At 46.7% G+C, this 19,667-nt stretch overlaps 1 protein-coding gene and 1 pseudogene across 1 annotated transcript in view; one reads left to right on the top strand and one right to left on the bottom strand.

Moving 5' to 3' along the window:
- LOC125963851 (UDP-N-acetylglucosamine--peptide N-acetylglucosaminyltransferase 110 kDa subunit-like) overlaps positions 1 to 19,667 on the top strand; it is a 275,052-nt gene that overhangs the window by 216,635 nt on the left and 38,750 nt on the right. The window lies entirely within an intron of this gene.
- Positions 2,562 to 2,667, bottom strand: LOC125964136 (uncharacterized; annotated as a pseudogene).

Below are 19,667 nucleotides of genomic sequence, written 5' to 3'. Positions count from 1 at the left end.
TCAATTCATATATATATATATTTTTGGCGGTACCCGGGCCTCTCACTGCTGTGGCCTCTCCCGTTGCGGAGCACAGGCTCCGGACGCGCAGGCTCAGTGGCCATGGCCCATGGGCCCAGCCGCTTACGCCACATGTGGGATCTTCCCGGACCGGGGTATGAACCCGCGTCCCCTGCACCGGCAGGCGGACTCTCAACCACTGCGCCACCAGGGAAGCCCCACATTTTTTATTAACTGTGTGATTCGGCTGCTTTTAGTGTACTCAGGTTTTGCAATGAACATCTCTAATTCCAGTACATTTTCATCATCCCCAAGAGAAACCTCATACCTAGTATCAGTCATTCTCATTCTGTCCTCCCCTTTCACCCCAGCCCTGGGTCTTTCTGTCTCTATTGATTTTCCTATGCTGGACATTTCATATGAAAAGAACCACACAATGTGCGGACTTCTGACTTTTGCAGTAAGCAAAATGTATTCAAGGTTCATCCAGGTTGTAGCATGTATCTGTCCTTCACCCTTTTAATGGCTGAATAATATTCATTGTATGGATATAACACATTATATTTTTCCATTCCTCAGTTGGTGAATAGTCGGGTTGTTTCCACTTTTTGACTATTATGAATAATGATACGACAATGTAACACTCATGTACAAGTTTTTGTGTGAACATATGTTTTTTATTTCTCCTGGACATATACCTGGGAGTGGAGTTCCTGGGCCATACTGTATCTCTGTGTTGAACTTTTTGAGGAACGGCCAAACTATTTTCTTTTTCATATTTGCACCAGCGATGCTTGAAAGTGCCAATTTCCCCACATCATTGCCAACCCTTGTTTTTAAAAAAATTATATGGCACAATAGTGGGTATGAAGTGGTATCTCACTGTGGTTTCAGTTTGCATGATTTTGACTAATAATTTTGGACATATTTTCATGTGCTTATTGGCAATTTGTGTCTCTTCTTTGGAGCAGTATCTATGCAGATTCTTTTTCTCATTTTTAAAATTTGGTTATTTGACATTTTATTGAGTTGCCAGTGTTCTTTACATATTCTGAATACTAGGCTTTATCTGATATATGACTTGCAAACATTTTCCTTCATTCTGAAGGTTGTATTATGTCTTTCTTGATGGTGTTCTTTGAAACACAAAGGATTTTAATTTTGATAAAGTCCAATTTCTTTTTCCTTTTGTTGCCTGTGCTTTTGCTATCATATTTAAGAGTTCATTGCCAAATCCAAGACTATGAAGATTTACCTCTTTTTTTCTTCAGAACTTTGTATAGTTTAACTCTTATATTTAACTTTTTCATCCATTTTAAATTCAAAGTCTATTTTGTCTGATATTGGTATAGACACTCCTGCTCTCTTTTGGTTACTATTTGAGTTTTCTCACTGAGGTTGGAATTCCTTTTTCTATCCTTTAACTTTCAACCTGCTTGAGTCTTTTGATCTCAATTAAGTCTCTTGTAGACAGCATATAGTTGGATCATATGTTTTTACCTATTCCGCCAATCTCTGTATTTTGATTGGAGAGTTTAATCCATTTATATTTAAAGTAACTGCTGACAAAAAAAAGACTTATTTCTGCTATTGTGCTGTTTCTTTTCCATCTGCCCAAAGCTTTTTTGCCCCTCATTTCCTGCATTCTTATCTTTCGTTGTGTGTGTTTAGCTGATTTCTTACAATAAAATATTTAAATTACTTTCTCACTTCCTTTTGGGACTATTCTATAGCTATTTTCTTTGTGTTTACCATGGGGATTACCTTTAATATCCTAAAATTAAAACACTTTAAGTTGAATTTATACCAGGTTAAACTCAACAACATCCAAGTTCTTGAAGCTAAAAGAGCATCCTACTATCTCAATGCAAAAGACCTTCTCCAAGACACACTGCAGTTTCTGCCTGGCTGGGACATTGCCCCAGAGTGGGGTTAAGTTTAAGAAGTCGAAGGAGGCATACATTTCCATCCTCTGGATCACTGCTCACCAAAAAATACATAATGCCAGGCACATATGTAATTTTGAATTTTCTACTGAACACACCAGGAAAATGAAAATGGTGAAGTCAATGTAAATAATAGATTTTTAATTCAGTATCTGCAAAGTGTTAGAATGTTTACATGTGGCACGAGAAATGTGGTCATATTACGAGGGCTTGAGAGCCACATGGGGCAAGATAGAGGACAAACAGCATGCACTTGAAACTCTAAGAAGTGAACGCTAACAGGCAGATGGGGCCTGGAAGTCCAAAGTTGAATAACAGCCCATAACAGGGTGATTATGGTGGGGTTTTTTCCTGCCTCTGTCTCCCAGTTTACGCAAGGCACGCAAAGTCCAGCAACAGCTGAAAGTTAAAACCATGGGATCAACCTTTTATTTCTAGCCAGACAAGTGAGAAAGTGGGGGGCTTGGATGTTGAGGAGTGAGGGGGTCATCCCCATTGGTCTTTTTCTCCCCAGTTACCACATCTCCCCTGCAACCTCAGTGATGGCAGAGGCCTTCACTGAGAAATGGCCTGTGTCTCTGGACAAAGGAACAGGTTAAGAGGCTCCTATTGTCTGAAGAGTGTGGGGGCATGCCCGTTATTTTCCTTTCTTTTCTCTTGCTATTTAAATTGACAAGAACAGATACTACACTTGATCTTAGCCAAAAGGCTGAGATGAAATAGACAAAATAAACTTTAAGCTAAAATTACTGTCAAGTATAAATTTTACTAATCTAGTAATTCCAAAGGACCAAAGAGCAGGGCAGTGGCTTTATTGAGAACCCAGGATTTCCGAGTGTCCACCGTGCTCAGTCACTTTTAAATCATCAGCACAGCCCTATAATTCAGAGATTTAGGTGAAGTGACTTGCCCAGGGTCACACAGCTAAGTGAGAGTCTTCTGGGACCAACAGTAACTTTTGCAAAGGCGTCTCTTGCTATACTTAATCACTGCCACCATCTGACACTCACATTCTTTTTATACTAGTCTGTTTCCTTGGGTCAAAGAATCCGACCCCTGAATTAAGGTTAAATAGGAATTAGTGGCAGATCAAAAGCCAAAATCGCTTCAAGATATTCTTTTAATTCCCCCAAGTAATGCCTTTAGTCACAAAAATATAGAACAATATAGAAAATTACAAGTCAAGTGACCTTAGTGTTCACAGGGAAGCACTAATACATTTTAATGTACCATGATCATATTAAAATAGAAATAACTATGAAACATTTTCTGCGGAGAAGCAGCCCCTGCAGCAGGCAGCAGAAAGGGACAGGAAGGCTGCATGGCGCCCAGGCCCCCAGTGGCCTAGGTCTCACCCCGCAGCGCACTGTTGATGCGCCGGAACGCTGCTTCCTTCTCGGAGTCTAGGTCTTCAGCGGCGACAGGGAAACCAAGCTCAGGGCCTGGGGGCAGCCTCAGAGGCTCCCCTTGCCGGTGCGGCAGCAGAGGAATCCTGCGTTTTCGGGGCCTGGGACTGTCAGATGTGCGGGAGCCGTTCCTCCAGGGCCGTTTCTGCCCTCTTGTCTCTGCATCTTTGTCAGGCTGGTTTTTCCTCTGGGAAACCACCGGAGCTGCAGAGGGCGATGGAGGGCCCTCCTTGCTCCCTTTCTTTGCAGACTTCTGGGGCAGCCCTTGCGGTATGGCGGGACCCCTCCTTCTCTTCACTGGCGGGAAACCTCGGGTGGAGCTATATGAGCTCGTGATGGCGTTTGTTTGGGGGCAGGAACTCATACAAGTGGTCTGCAGTTTCCTGGTGGATCTGTCTTCTGACCGCTTGGCGTGGAGGTCTCTCTGCAGAGGTCCAGGCCTGGGCACGAAGAAAGAGCCCCCCAGGGGCCTAACTGCAGATCGTGCGCCCCCGGTGTCATCGGGGCCGCTTCTCTGGTCTTCGTTCCTCCCTGTGACTGTGGGGACTTCCTCCTGCTCGGCCATCCCTTGCCCGCTCTCCTCCAGGGCCCTCAACACCGTCTTCTCTGTGCTGTAGTTGTAGTTCGGGACACAGCTGGGTGTCGTGGCCGGCACTGGCTGCCCCTGCGCCACACTGACAGTGACTGTGTCCACTGCGGACACTGAGCTGCGGGACGTCGTGGAGGTGCGAGCACCCATCTCTGCCTTCTTCCGATGGCCTCGCCTGAAGATGGAGATAAGGATCCCCATAAGGAGTGCAGCGTCTGCGGGATGGTAGAATGGGGTCTCAGAGACTCTGTGGCAAAGCGTAGATGCAGAGTCACTGGACACTTGTGGGCTGGCCTGCGAGTGGATAGCCGGCCATAGACAGCTGGGTGACCCGGGCCGGCCACGGGAAGTCGGTGGGCGCGGGGAGCGGGCTGGGGGCAGCCGAACCCTCCTGGCAGTGCTGCCCCAGTGCCCGGGGCGAGGGTGAGGGGCAGGGCCTACCTAAGTAACTGACCCTAGAGAACTTGGGTGATGTTGGTCCTTGGTTAGAGAGCTGGGCTCCGAGCACTCTCCTTCAGCTGCCAACTCGGCCAAAAGCGGAGTGCGCTCTCTTTGGCCTGTTGCTGGGATGCAGCTCTGAAACCTGTGAGCGAACAATGGGCGTGCGTTGGCGGGGCGCAAAAGTTTAGGGAGGGGTGGCGCATGCGCAGAGTACACGTCAGGCCCTGGGGCGCACAGGTGAGGATGCGCGCCCCTGGACCGTCTAGCGCTTCTGAATCTCCCGGGGGTCTGAGGGCTGGACGTGTTTGCCTTGAGGGTGATGAGCTTCTTGGCAGGGCAGCTGCCCCTTCTCTCCCGGCCGGCTCTAACTGTACAGGATGGGTCCCCGGCCACCAGAGCAGGAAAGCTGGAGAGCAGGGTACCTGGCTCAGCAGCCGCCGCCCGAGGTGGCAGATTTGGCATCAGCGCCTGTGCGTCCGCCTGCCCTCCCACCTGGTAACATTGGAGGAGAGAGCCGCTAAGAACAGAAGTGCAAAAAAAAAAAAAAAAAAAAAAAAAACCCAGAACTGCCCAAGCCAACCAGATCCTGCTGGGGTGACAACTGAAGGGGGATAAATGACTGAACAAAAATTAAGTCTCAGAGACATGTGAAACAATATTGCAAGTTCTAACTTTTGTGCCGTTGGAGGGTCTGAAGGAAAGGTGCAGAAGAAAATATATGAGGAAAAGAATAGTTGAAAACGTCACTGATTTCAAGACACAGACCTAAGCTCAGAAAGCCTCACCCTGACACACAACCTGATAAAAAAGCCAAGGTGAAGAATAATCTTGTATAACCGACCTGTTATACATCACAGAATGTCAACTTGAAGGACTGTGATTTCTCATCAGAAAACAGAGACCAGAAAAGAATGGAATAACATCTTTAAAGTATTAAAGGAAAAGACCAACCAGGATATGATATCCTTAAAGCAAGGATATCCTTAAAGACTGAAAGTCAAACAAAAGCCAAAATGAAGTCTGATGGAGATGAGAGAAAACTAAGAGAATTCATCACCAGACAATTTGCTATAACAATATTACATGAAAGGAACTTCTTCAGGCTGAAGTGAAATGACACAAGAAAGAAGTAAGCTTGCAACTTCAGGAACAAAGGAAGGGCAACAAAAATGGCAAGTATCTGGAAAAATTATCCTCTTACATTATTTTGTATATGTATGACTTTTTTTTTTTTTTTGGCCACGGCTGCGTGGCCTGCGGGATCTTAGTTCCCCTACCAGGGACTGAACCCGGGGCCCCAGCAGTGAAAGTGCTGAGTCCTAACCACTGGACCGCCAGGGAATTCCCTGTATATGTATGAAAAAAGGATACCACAGTCTCAGAGGGTGGCGTTGACGTCATATAAAGGTGACACGTATGACAGCTATAACAAAGAGTGGAAGGTAAAAGAATCTATATGGATGTAAGCCTGCTGAATTTTATTTAATTGGTAAAATATTAACTCTAGACTGTGAAACAATATGTATACATAGTGTTATTCCAAGAACAATTAAAAAATGACAAACTCAAGAAAATTGGATAACCTCAATAGTCCTATATTTAGGAATTGTGGACAAGATAGCTAAAACATTCACATATGTGTTTTGTGAAAAGTTTTTCTCTTGGTTAATTGCCTAGGAGTGGGTTTTTGGGTCATATGGTAAGTATGGCCCTCTCAGCCAGCCCTGGCCACCACTTCAGGTGTCACCCCAGCAGGATCTGGATGGTGTGGGCACTTTCGTTCTTAGCGGCTCTCCCCTCCAGTGCCGCCAGGGGAAAGGGCAGGAGGACGCAGAGGCGCTGCTGCCAAAGCTGCCGCCTCTTGTGGGAGCTGCACAGCCAGCGACCTTGCCCCACTTTGCTGGGCGGGGATCCCGTCCAGTACAGTTAGTTACCCCGACAGCACTGGGGCACGGCCAGGGGAGAAGGGCCAGCTGTCCTGCCAAGAAGCTCATCACCCTCAAGGCAAACACCTCCAGCCCTCAGACCCCCGGGAGATTCAGAAGCGCTAGACGGTCCAGGGGCGCGCATCCTCACCTGTGCGCCCCAGGGCCTGACGTGTACTCTGCGCATGCGCCACACCTCCCTAAACTTTTGCGCCCCGCCAACGCACGCCCATTGTTCGCTCACAGGTTTCAGAGTATAAAAAGGCAACAGGCCAAAGAGAGCACACTCCGCTTTTGGCCGAGTTGGCAGCTGAAGGAGAGTGTTCGGAGCCCAGCTCTCTATCCAAGGACCGACCTCACCCAAGTTCTCTAGGAGCAGTTACTTAGGTAGGCCCTGCCCCTCACCCTCACACCGGGCACTGGGGGACCAGCACCTGCCAGGAGGGCTCGGCTGCCCCCAGCCCGCTCCCCGCGCCCACCGACTTCCCGTGGCCGGCCCGGGTCACCCAGCTGTCTATGGCCGGCTATCCACTCGCAGGCCAGCCCACAAGTGTCCAGTGACTCTGCATCTGCACTTTGCCACAGAGTCTCTGAGACCCCATTCTACCATCCCGCAGACGCTGCACTCCTTATGGGGATCCTTATCTCCATCTTCAGGCGAGGCCATCGGAGGAAGGCAGAGATGGGTGCTCGCACCTCCACGACGTCCCGCAGCTCAGTGTCCGCAGTGGACACAGTCACTGTCAGTGTGGCGCAGGGGCAGCCAGTGCCGGCCACGACACCCAGCTGTGTCCCGAACTACAACTACAGCACAGAGAAGACGGTGTTGAGGGCCCTGGGAGAGAGCGGGCAAGGGATGGCCGAGCAGGAGGAAGTCCCCACAGTCACAGGGAGGAACGAAGACCAGAGAAGCGGCCCCGATGACACCGGGGGCGCACGATCTGCAGTTAGGCCCCTGGGGGGCTCTTTCTTCGTGCCCAGGCCTGGACCTCTGCAGAGAGACCTCCACGCCAAGTGGGCAGAGGACAGATCCGCCAGGAAACAGCAGACCTCTTGTATGAGTTCCTGCCCCCAAACAAACACCATCACGAGCTCATATAGCTCCACCCGAGGTTTCCTGCCAGTGGAAAGAAGGAGGGGTCCCGCCATACCGCAAGGGCTGCCCCAGAAGTCTGCGAAGACAGGGGGCGAGGAGGGCCCTCCATCGCCATCTGCAGCTCCGGTGGTTTACCAGAGGAAAAGCCAGCCTGACAAAAATGCAGAGGCAGCAAGAGGGCAGAAAGGGCCCTGGAGGAAGGGCTCCTGCACATCTGACAGTCCCAGGCCCCGGAAACGCAGGATTCCTCTGCTGCCGCACAGGCGAGGGGAGCCTCTGAGGCTGCCCCCAGCCCCTGAGCCGGGTTTCCGGGTCACCGCCGAACACCTAGACTCGGAGAAGGAAGCAGCGTTCCGGCGCATCAACAGTGCGCTGCGGGATGAGACCTATGCCATCGGGGACCTGGGCAGCTCTCTCCAGCTCTTCCCCAGGAAACGGAAAGCTCCAGCCTTTGCCTCTGCTCCAAGCCCCCCAGCTTTGGGCGGCCCCGCAGATCTGAGCTGCATGTTTGCAGCTCTCAGAGTTACGGCAAGAAAGAGGGGGCCCCCGAGCACCACACACAGCAATGGGGGCAGCATGGGCCTGAACTCCTGGGGCCCGCATCACCAGAGCCACCCCACGGTGACCATGGGACCCAGCCCTAAGAAGCAGCCTAGGTTTGGAGGCACTACTGCCCCCATCTTACATCACATCCCTGGGGGCGCACCCAGGCAGGGCCCCCCTACTTCCAGCGGAGGGCGCAGCCCATGCCCAGCCAAGGCTGACTTTAGGGGTGTGTCGGTTCCGGTCTCTACTCCTATCAGCCTCAGCTCCGCAGTGGGCACAGCAAGGTGCAGCCTTGCTCTTAGGGCCCCCTCATCACCTGCCCAGGGCTTGGCTGGACAAAAAACCACTGGGCCATCGACCAAGTCATTCTCCTCCAGGTCGCGATTCATTACCTTGGGGTTTAAGAGGAGGAAGTTGGCCTGAGCCAATAGTGTCCACCTCTTCCCAGGCTGGGCGAGGCCATCAGTGTCCACCTCCTCCCAGGCTGGGCCTCGTGTGGACCCTGTTTCGATGTGAAACTTATAATAAAGCTTTGTTCTTGTTCTTTTGCATAATCCTCACGTGTCTGTGATCTGTAGATCAAGTGTAGAAAAGCACTGGCTTGTATGAGTGGTAACATGGAAAGCCAGACCTGTTTACAGTTTCCTGTGACCCTGCTCATGGGTTGTGAAGAGTAGCACAACAAGATGGCTACAAGGGCCCTATATTAAAAGTGTGTTTTGAGTTTAAACGATGCAGCCGGGAATAAAATGGGCCCAGAGGGACGGGTAAACAGGGAGGGTCATCCTTGTCTGTTGTAATTGCTGCTTCCCACCCACCTCTCTGGCCTGGAGGGGGCTGGGTCATCCCGAGCACACACCAGCCGCCCATACTCTACACGTTTAGTATTTTCTAATGTAGCAGTTTCTTTGACTTTTTTTGTTTTGCTTTAATAAGTCTTAGGCAAATCATTTACATGCACATCTCACTCAGAGAGTATATGTCCATACAACCTAAAGCAATCTACAGATCCAGTGCAATCCCTATCAAAATTCCAATGACATTTTTTACACAAATAGAAAGAACAATCCTAAAATTCGTATGGAAATGCAATAGACTTCAAAAGCCACAGCAATCCTGAGAAAGAAGAACAAAGCTGGAGGCAACACTTTTCCTGATTTCAAATTATACTACAAAGCTAGAGTAATCAAAATAGTATGGTACTGGCATGAAAACAGACACATACACCAGTGCAACAGAATCAAGAGCCGAGAAATAAATCCACACACATACAGGCAACTAATTGACAGGGATCCAAGAATACTCAACAGGGAAAAGATAGTCTCTTCAGTAAATGGTGTTGGCAAAACTGGATACCCACATGCAAAACAAAGAAAGTGGACCCCTATCTTACACCATTTGTAAAAATTAACTTGAAATGGATTAAAGACTTAAATGTAAGACCTGAAACTGTAAAACTCCTAGAAGAGAACATAAAGAGAAAACTCCTTAACATTGGTCTTGGTGATGATTTTTTGGGTATGGCAACAAAACCACAAGCAACAAAAACAAAAAGCAACCAATGGGACTACATCAAACTAAAAAGCTCCTGGAGAGCAAAAGAAACAATCAACAAAATGAAAAGGCAAACTAGGAATGGGAAAAAATATTTGCAAACCACATGTATGATAAGAGGTTAATATCCAAAATCTATAAGGAATTCAAACAACTCCATAGCAAAAAACAAACAAACAAACAAAAACAAATAATCTGATTCTAAAATAGGCAAAGCAGGGGACTTCCCTGGTGGTCCAGTGGTTAAGACTCCACACTTCCACTGCAGGGGGCATGGGTTTGATCCCTGGTCAGGGAATTAAGGCCCGCATGTCATGCAGTGTGTGTAAAAAAATAAAATAAATAAGGCAAAGCAAGACTAGGAAACAACTAAGTGTCCAACAGGTGAATGGATAAAGAAAATGTGACATATCCAGATATAGATAGATAGATAGATAGATAGATAGACTATTTGAACGCCACGTGTACCCAGGAAGGTTAGTTACTTAGCCCTTCTGTTTCTCAGTTCCCTGGCCAGTGATATGGAAATATTAGTAGGACCTGCTTATTCGTATTATGTTCTGAGGCTAAACATTAGTAAATATAAAGCCTGAAGAAAAACGATGGGTACTTCATAAGTGCTACCTACATAAATGTTCAAGTATTAAATGCCTGGAAGAATAAGTAGGTCGTCTCCAGAAAGGGCACCTAGGAGGCTACAAACAGGAGGATAGAGCCTACTTTTTCACATTGATGACATGAGTAAGACGTTTTAGAGCTCATGGAAAGAATATTATTTCTTGTGATGCACTGTGGGGTGGGCAGAGTAGGAGCTGTGACCCATATTTTATGGTTCAGGGCACTGAAATTTAGACAGATTGAGTAACTTGCCCAGAGTCACAACACTGATGAGTGATGGGTCTGAGGCAGGGGAGGGATAGAGATTCCTGAACACATGGACATGAGATCATGCCCTGGATACACAAACCAAGAGCTCTCCTCACTCCCTTTCCCACATCCTCCTGCCCCAAGGATGCTGCAGGGAGACAGCTGGTACTCGGAGGAGGTGCCTGGCCCAAGAGAATGGCTCAAATCTGGACCTACCTCCTGGCTCTACGTTTCAATCCCTGACCCCAAATACAATGTCTTTCCCCCAAATGCAGACCCCCTGATGGACCGGGGTATCCAAATATGTGTGCATCTCCCCTCCCTTCCCCCTCAGCACTTGATTCTAGCAGCTGATTTGCAGTGAGACTTCCTGGTGGTCAGGTGACCACCCTGAATGACCAGTAGTCTACTTGACTCCCTAACTGACTCAAAACCCAGGACAGTCCAAACCAACTGCCCACATGACAGTTGCACAGAGAATTAGCATCATCTTCAACTGATCAAACCTGGATGATGAGCAGTTAATATTCATTAGCTGGGAACAGGGTCTACTGGGCTGTTGTTTTGGTGGCTTAACAGATGAAGTTTACAGGCCCCCAGGGTCTCACTGACTAGAAACTGACCAATCATCTGAGCAGCTTGGACTAAGGCCTGGCTAAGAGCAGGCAGTGGCTGCACGGGCTCTGAGTGGGCACCTTCCCTGCCCAATCCTCCCTCAGCCAGATCCAGGCTCTGCTGTACAAACTACAGCCATTGCTCCTGAATCTACTTGCTGGTATTATTTCCACAGTACCTTCAATGGAGTGGTTAGTGGGGGTGCTATTTGTGTCCCTACCCTGTTGTTTGGCCAGATGCTGATTCTGATGTGCCTGAACCACCGCTGCGGATGGCCAGCAGATTATCTTGATCGCAGATGATATTCTTGTGCATCCTGTGTTTGATTCCTTTATAATCTTCCTTTTCTTCTTGGTACCCGAGTCATGATCCTGGAAAACACAACAAAAACTGAGAGAACTATTGATAAGTTGCTGGGAGAAGACATGCAGAGGTGTCAATTCATTCCCAGGTCACACATCTCTTCTCTTTGTTCACCAGCCTCCTAGGGGAGTCCAGGGGAGTCAAGTGAATCGAAGCTGGGCTGAGAAGAGGGTGTTGCAATGTGGTGTGCACTTAAAATAGCCAGCAGGCTGACTGCACGGGGACATGACTTTATTTAGTGAGATAATACAGAAAGGGAGCACAGCACAGTGACCGACAGAGTGGGGGCTGGTGCCTGATGGTCTGGATTCAAATCATACCAGAAGCCACATGAACCTGGGAAAGTTATGCAGACCCTCTGTCCTCAGTTCCTTGTTCTGTGATAATGGAAATGTCAATAGGGCCCACTTATTAGTATTACATGATGAAGCTTAATACAGCAAATCAGGTAGACCCTGATGAAAAATGATGGTTACTTCATAAGTGCTACCTAAGTGTTCAAATATTAAATGTCTGGAAGAATAAGCAAGAAATGTGGTAGTGCTGCCTCCAGAGAGGGGACCTGGATGCCACAGGGCAGGGGAGTGGGGAAGGTTATGGGTGTGATGCTTTAGAGCTTGTGAAGAATATCTGTCATCATCTCCTGTGATCCCCACATCAGCCCCGTGGGGAACTCATGGCAGGTGCTGTGAACCATATTTTATGGTACATGGCACGAAAATGTTGAGATTGTAAGTGACTTTCCCGGAGTCGCAAAGCTGATGACAGATGGATGTGGGACAGGAATGTAGTTGGTTCCCTGGGACAGAAATCCCTGAACCCCTGAATCCTCTAGATGGTGCTCTGGACCCCTGAGCCCAGGGCTCCCCTCCCTCCATGACCCCAATCCTCCTGCCTGCCCCATGGTTGCTCCAAGGACAGGAGGGGTCTGAGCCAACAGGAGGGCCCATGCCTGACCCGCTGCCTCCCTTACATGTTGATCCCTGACCCCACAGCTCTTAAATATCCCTGAAAGAAGGTCCCTTGAAGGATCAGGGGGTCCCATCTACGTCCCTCCTCCCTCAGCGTCTTCACACACTGGGTGAGCCTCCTGGTGGTCTGACCAGTGGTCGGCTTGTCTCCACGTGGCTCAGAGCCCTGGTCTCTCCAAGCCAGTTGCCCACATGGCACGTCTCTAACAAATTAGCTTGGTCTTCAACAACCAGCCCTGGATGCACAGGTAGTGCTGATTAATGGGGACAGTGGCCTGCTGGGCTGTGCTTGGTGGTTTAGTGGGTGAAGCTGGCGTGCCCCACTGTCGCCTGACTATTGATGTGAGCAACTGTCGGAGTAGCCTGGGCTACGGCCTGGCTGGGGAAGGGCCGTGGCTGCACTGGCTCTGAGGGCGCACCTTCTCTGCTCATCCTTCCTCATCAAAATCCAGCCCCTACAAACTCCTCATCCATCCCTAGACCCTGCAGTGGCACAGGAGAGAGGCCCATGCCCTTCTAGAGGGACCTCTCCATAGCCACAGCCTACAGACCCCATCCCAGGACTGTCTCTGAGGATGACCCAGGCCCTCCTAATCTCTGTCACCAAATGTTCATTCCACTAACCCGATGGCATTGTCCCTTCTCTCCACGTTCCCAGGCAGCACCCAAACACCCAGTGATCCTGTCCACATCAACCACTGGAAATACCGCCACGAAATCCTAGTTTCCTTCCTTTCTGAAAACCTCTAGATTTAGACTGCTAATATTTGCTTTTGGATTTTGACATCGACATTCAGAAGTCTTTAGCCTGTAATTTCTCCTGTCCTGTAATATCTGCTGCGGGTACGACATCAGTATTCTCCTGGTCCGATGAAAGCAGTGTGGGTGTGTTCCCTCTGTATCTGTTCTCTGGAAGAGTGTGTAGGAGACGGGTATCATTTCTGTCTTAAATGTTTGGTAGAAATCAGAGGAAGCCACCTGGCCCTGAAGTTTGTTTTGTGGCGAAATTTTTTTGGCATCTCTTTCTAATTGAAGTTTACTTGGTGTATTGTACAGGGCACAGATCGTAAGCGTAGAGCTTTATGGTTTCTTGTAAATATAAACACATCTGTTACCAACACCCAGTTCAATATACAGGACGTCCCCAGCACCCTGGCTGCCCCCTGTAGAAGGGGAGAAGAATAAATGCTAACTTATTCGGTTATAAGAATGAAATCAGTTACACCATGTATATTCCAAGTGCAGTGATTTACACACAAATAACTCAAAATGAGTGTGGCAGCACAATCAGAAAGTAGTGGAGGGTGCTGGAGGGCTGGGAGAATCCAGTCCCTTTGGGATTTCCGCTGTGGAGGTCGGGCCAAAGTAAGGAAGCTGAGAGGAGCTTCTCAGAAGCATCTGGGCTTTCACAGAGGGAAAAACTACTGCTCCCCAGAGTGGAGCGCCCACTGTAATTCACTGAGTCCTCCCTTTGCAGAGGGTGCTTTTCTATACTTGTGTGTTGTCTTACATAGAAATGTTTAAAAAAAAAACCGAGGAGGAGATCAATTTTGCTTGATGTAACAGCCTTTCACTGTTAAAAATAAGACCTATATCTAAAATTTATGTTAAATCTGTACAGCTCCGACAGGAAGTAACCGGCACTCACTAGCTGACTCAGGAGCGGAGGGGGAGCAGAGAGGCGGCCCTCCTTCCTTGGCCTCGTGTCTCATTTAAGCTGCCAGACGCTGCACAAGCTCCATCCCCTCTGAGTCTCAGGCTGAGGCCTCCAGGTCACAGTCCTCACAGGTGTCAGACCAGAACCTGCCACACAAAGGCAGGTACTGGAGTCAGTGGGGTGGTGGGCTTCCTGGGGTCGGTGTGTGGGACCCAGGGGGCTACTCAGAACCTGCAAGTGACTTTGGGCCCTGACATCCCCAGGGCTCACATCCCCAGGGCACTGGGGCCTGTTTGCTGCTCTTTGCCAAGTGTGTTCTGGTAGCAGAGAGACCTGTCCTACAGGGGCGATTTAACCTGGGCATTTGGCCGGGCGGCATTCAAGTGACCGGTCCACTGAACAGTGAAAGTGATGCAGAGGAAAGGGGAGGCTCTGGGGTTCCAGGTTGAAAAGTGTGGGTCCCTCCCACCTGGGCGCTGTGAGTGGGAGGTCTGATGACACAGGTGGGAGTAGTGACCCTGTCCCTCCAGCCCACACGCAACACGGCCCATCATGAGACCAGCACAGTGGAAGTGGGCAGAGAACCGCAATGTTCCCTTTTCCCCTAATAATCATTTTTCTTTCTTTAACACCCCAGCCAAACTTGCCTGTGCTTTTTAATTTAAAAATATCCTGATGCTGTGGTCATAGAATCATAAATTCTATAGCTTTGCTGTATCCCAACATGAAAAGTTTGTAGAAGACACTGCTTTTCAGCAGGTAATAAAACCAGATGTATTTGTTATCTAATTTTAAGGTCATAATTAATTTGGAATCCTGGCCCTTTAACTCATCCTAAATTAGCATTGCTTTGAATTGCCTTCATTTTGTGTGTGTGTTGTATTCAATTTTTACACATCTATGGTAAAGAGAAATGGTGCCATGAGGTGACCCAGGCCCTTCAGTGGGGCTCCACAGAGGCTGCGGGGTCCCCAAGGGGTGGGCAAATCCCAGCCAGGTGTGGATCCTGCAGTGTCCCCTACCGGATGCCAGGGCTACCGCGTGCCCACAGGGATGCAGCAGCGCTGGGCCAGGTGAGCTGTCTGCTTGCGTGAGAAGAAGCCCCGGTGCCTCTGTCCTCCTCACCCTTTCCCCAGGACGCCTGAACTGGGGGGTACCAAGGCCACTTCAGATATCTCACCACACCTGGTGATTTACTGGGGATGTTGCCTGCTGACCTCGGCGGGTTGGGAGGGCAAGGCTGGGTCCTGCAGAGGGAGATGTTGAACCTCACCAGGGACACTCTTTACAAAGAACACAATGTGAACAACACCTCCAGGAGTGATGTATGTGGTGACCCCACAGATGCCTTCGGCCCCCCATCTAAACATAAGAGCCTGGCATCTTCAGGGGTTCTATGGAACCGGGACTCTTCCCTGGTGAGATGCACTCAGGTCATCCTCCAGTTGCCTGCCCAGATTACCACCATTCTCTTCTCTCCACCTTTTTGTTCACATGCAGTGGTGACCACCTCCGTGCTCTTCTCTGGCTTTTGGGTTTTCCTGAAGCGCAAGAAAAAAAAAGTCAGGGATGGCAAGGGAAGCACATACACTTATTTGCCTTCTGCTCTTCCTCCTACCCTCTCCAGGCTCACATTTCCTCTTCTTGTTCTTCCTCATCCTTTTACTTCATCCCGTCTCTTGAATCCAGGACAAAAGAATTTCTTTTTTTTTTTTAATTGCATGAGTCAGTCTTCTTTTACTTATTTATTTATTTTAAATGTCCTTATTGGAGTATAATTGCTTTACAATGTTGTTAGTTTCTGCTATATAACAAAGTGAATCAGCTATACATATACATACATCCCCATAACCCCTCCCTCTTTTGTCTCCCTCCCACCCTCCCTATCCCACCCATCCAGGTGGTCACAAAGCACCAAGCTGATCTCCCTGTGCTAAGCGGCTGCTTCCCACTAGCTATTTTATGTTTGGTAGTGTATATCTGTCCATGCCACTCTCTCACTTTGTCACAGCTTAACCCTCCCCCTCCCCATATCCTCAAACCCATACCGTTTTTATGCTAAGTTATATTCTACATGTAGCTGGAAAAATGTTAAAAAGATTTTTAAAGAACTGCACATCTATTTTTGAAGCTGATTTGCCTGTTCAAGGCTTGCTAGCACTTTATCCATCTCAGTACTATTTCACTTAGTAAACAGATGCAGTTGCCATAATTGCTGCATATGTGTCTGTGTTCCCTTCTAGGCTATATGTTTTTGAAGTTAGAAACTATATTTATATCACAGCCCCTATGTATAGCACAATATCCATTGCTAATTCAGATTGTGCTTTAAGATATGAGAGAAAATTTAACACGTTTATTATAGTCATAAACATCTAGCAAACCAACCAGAAAATAAAAACTAATTTTCAATTGGTTGGCCAAGAAAAAAAAGAGAGGAATACCTAGTGCAAAATCATATCTCTAATAACTACTGTTGGATTTAGAGCACACACATGCTAACCTTATTTTAAAATATCTTCTCATCAAAGATTTGAGGTTGGACCTGAAAAAATTATATCAGAAGTGAAAATAATTATGTGGTCTGACCAGCGTGGATCACACAAAGTAAGTGTATACTATGTATAAAGTAGATAAACTACGAGGTCCTGCTGTATAGCACAGGCAACTGTATTCAATATCTTGTAATAACCTATAGAGGAAACAGATCTGAAAAAGAAATATGTATATCTGAATCTCTTGGCGGTACACCTGAAACACAACATTGTCAATCAACTATACTTCAAGTAAAACAAAACAAAACAAAACAAAGTAAGTGTAAAGGGAAGTATAGTTTTATAAATTCACCTCTGATATCCAATGGACCAACTGAAAGAAAACGGAAAGTACAACTTTCTAGGAGACAGGACATGGCCAGCAAACAAGGCCATTACCCTCGGTAATAGTCATACCTGCCAAAACATATACAGACTAGCCTGCATTCATGAATACATAGGAATTCTTCATTTATCTGGCATTGTTAGGCAATGAGGTATTGTATGTTAGGAGAAGTTTTTTTAACTGACAAATTGAAGAGGAGTTATTTTAACCTTCACTCGGGAATTTTTTTCTAAAATTAAGAAATGTATCCACTGGTGCATCTAATGTTTCCGTGATAACTCGGGGTCATCAGTTCAATCAACGTTTGCATGAATAATGCAAATGGAAACAAGACAAGCATGCTTACTGAAACTGAAAATGACATGGCACTGGCTGGAATAACTGATGAGAGAGCAAGAAAAAAGCAAAAATGAAAACAAACCGTGATCAAGAAACAATCAGTCAAGTTCTGACTTTCTGTACTTAGTTTCAAAACGAGGTACCACAAATCCTAGCGAGAGACTCCAGCATCATTAGCTGTCTTTCTCCTTTGTTTCCACCTTCCTTTCCTTTCCCTTCTATCCTAGACTGTTACAGGCAGTGCTTATAGCTGCTTGCAAGACAAATTCTAATACTTGCTTTCTCTCACACAAACTTCACAATATGTCCATGTGATAAATAGTATGGAATTAAGGACAATTCATCACAGGGACATCTCCTATGAAAATAAAATTAGAAACTAGCTTCTAAACATGCAGAGAGAAGGGCGTGGTGTCAGGCACTAATTTCCTTGCGAATTCCTCTCCATTTCTAATAGACGTTCTTCTTTACCAAGATCCCTTTTTATTGGTGTCCTATTTCAGACTGCTCCACTCCGCCCATCCTCATCCTGTAAAATACATTCACACTCTTTTGTGACCCTATTTATTTTCCCATTAAATAATCAATCATAGAACTGTCGGAATTAAATACAGAGTGAAATTAAAATACTGGAGTCACTTGGAGGGTTTAAGCAGCTCCACCAGAAAATACTGGGCATGGATTTAAAAGAGGCTGCGTGGGACTTGCTCTTGTGCAAGTTCTTTCTCAAGAAGTATCTGAAATAAGCCTAAATTCAGAGTTAATCAGTCTGGCCTGCTTTCTCAGGTGGACTGGAATTCATTGCTCTTTCCCCTCAACTCCCTGATGTCAGTGGCACTTTCCGGAGGGGAGGTGGACTTCTCTGCCTACTGCAGAAGCTCAGTTCCCCCAGGAACCACTCCCCATCTGAATCCCACACTGGAGGCCAGATGCCAGCCTTCCCAGAACATTCGTGATCTCCTTTCAGTTTTTGACCTGCTCAGATTGAGTCCCTGTAGACTCTTTCTCAGCTTGAAACCTGATCTTCAACCCCTTCCCTGACCTTGATGGTTACCTGCCTACTTTAGGCCTCAGGTGCTTTAGCTATAAATCGATATATTTGCCCTTAATTCTAAAGTTTTCTTTCTAAAGCTCTACAATGTGTGGCTCCTTGAAAATGTTTCTCTTTGCTGGTTTTAATTTTGTAGAGAATTAAAACCACAGCTACTCTAAAAGACAGTAAGTTGCATTCGATAAGGAAAGTGTGCTTCTGTAGTTAGATTAACAGGGATGGAAGACGACTTAGTATGTTTTAAGATACTCATGATCCGTTCTCGTGAGAGTCGGGGGAAGAAGGGGAAGAGAGTTAATAAAATACCAAACGATTGTGACAAATTAAGTTCACCAAGATGTAGCTGATTAGTTACTACTTGAATAAGCCACACAATTCCAATTCAAATTGTCCTTTATTTTTCTAAGAAGGATCCCAGTGAACTGAGTCCCATGTTCAGTAACTCCATGTTCAATGGCTTAGTCTTTAAAAACTGTTATCTTGCTGGAAGAAGAAATATTGCCCATCAGTCCTAATTGATGTTTAGCTATCACGCACATTTGAAATAAATTTATTACTTTGCCTGATCTCAGTGTAATACATTCCAAAGGGGCAAAGAGCACATGAAAAGTTATGGAGTCTCCATCGTCTACACTGAATTATGCAATAAATTACATATTATTTGGCCGTGAAATTCACAAGCCATAGATACCACACCATTACCATTATACAGTGGTAAACAGCAGGTAATGAGAATGATATAAAACAAAACAGACTGTGTATGTTGGCACTGCTGCCAATAAAACAATCATTAAATGCATTCATATGCATCTATGCTAGGTAAGCTCTTTAGGGCAATTGCTACGAGTTCTACATACCTGTCAGGATATTATATATAGCCCACTTTCTATGGCCTTTATTCAAAGACGCTGAGAAAGGGTTACTCTGGGTAAATTCAGACCTTTTCTCAATATAGAATTTGGTCAACATGCAATCTGAACAGCAAAATTTCACAGTGCTTTCAATTTTCCGACACTAATTGCCACCTCAGCAAATGCAGGATTAAGTATAATGGATTATAAGACGTTAGAAAGGAAAGATGGAAGAAAAGAAGGAAGGTAGAAAAAAGGTGGGTATGGAGTACTTCAACATTTATGTAGAGTGGACCTAAAACTAAATTGAGGTTTCCCCGAACTATTAGCATACGCTATAGAAACTTAAATGAAAAAATAAAAAAAACCAGCAAGGGAAACTCAAAGATTCTTTGTTTCTTCACTTTAATGCATATACACGTCCATCTTAAACAATCTATATGCTTATATCCAATAAGAGAGCATTGTTTTGCAAGACTGTTTGGCTTCTATCAGCATGTAAAGGTCGGACAACTCAACTTTAGCAGAGTTAGCCTTCAGGTGAATAATTGCTTCTTTCAGGTTGTGAGC

The sequence above is a fragment of the Orcinus orca genome, chromosome 3 (assembly GCF_937001465.1).
Source record: "Orcinus orca chromosome 3, mOrcOrc1.1, whole genome shotgun sequence".
Taxonomy (NCBI): Eukaryota; Metazoa; Chordata; class Mammalia; order Artiodactyla; family Delphinidae; genus Orcinus; species Orcinus orca.
This window is presented reverse-complemented; position numbering and strand designations above follow the sequence as displayed.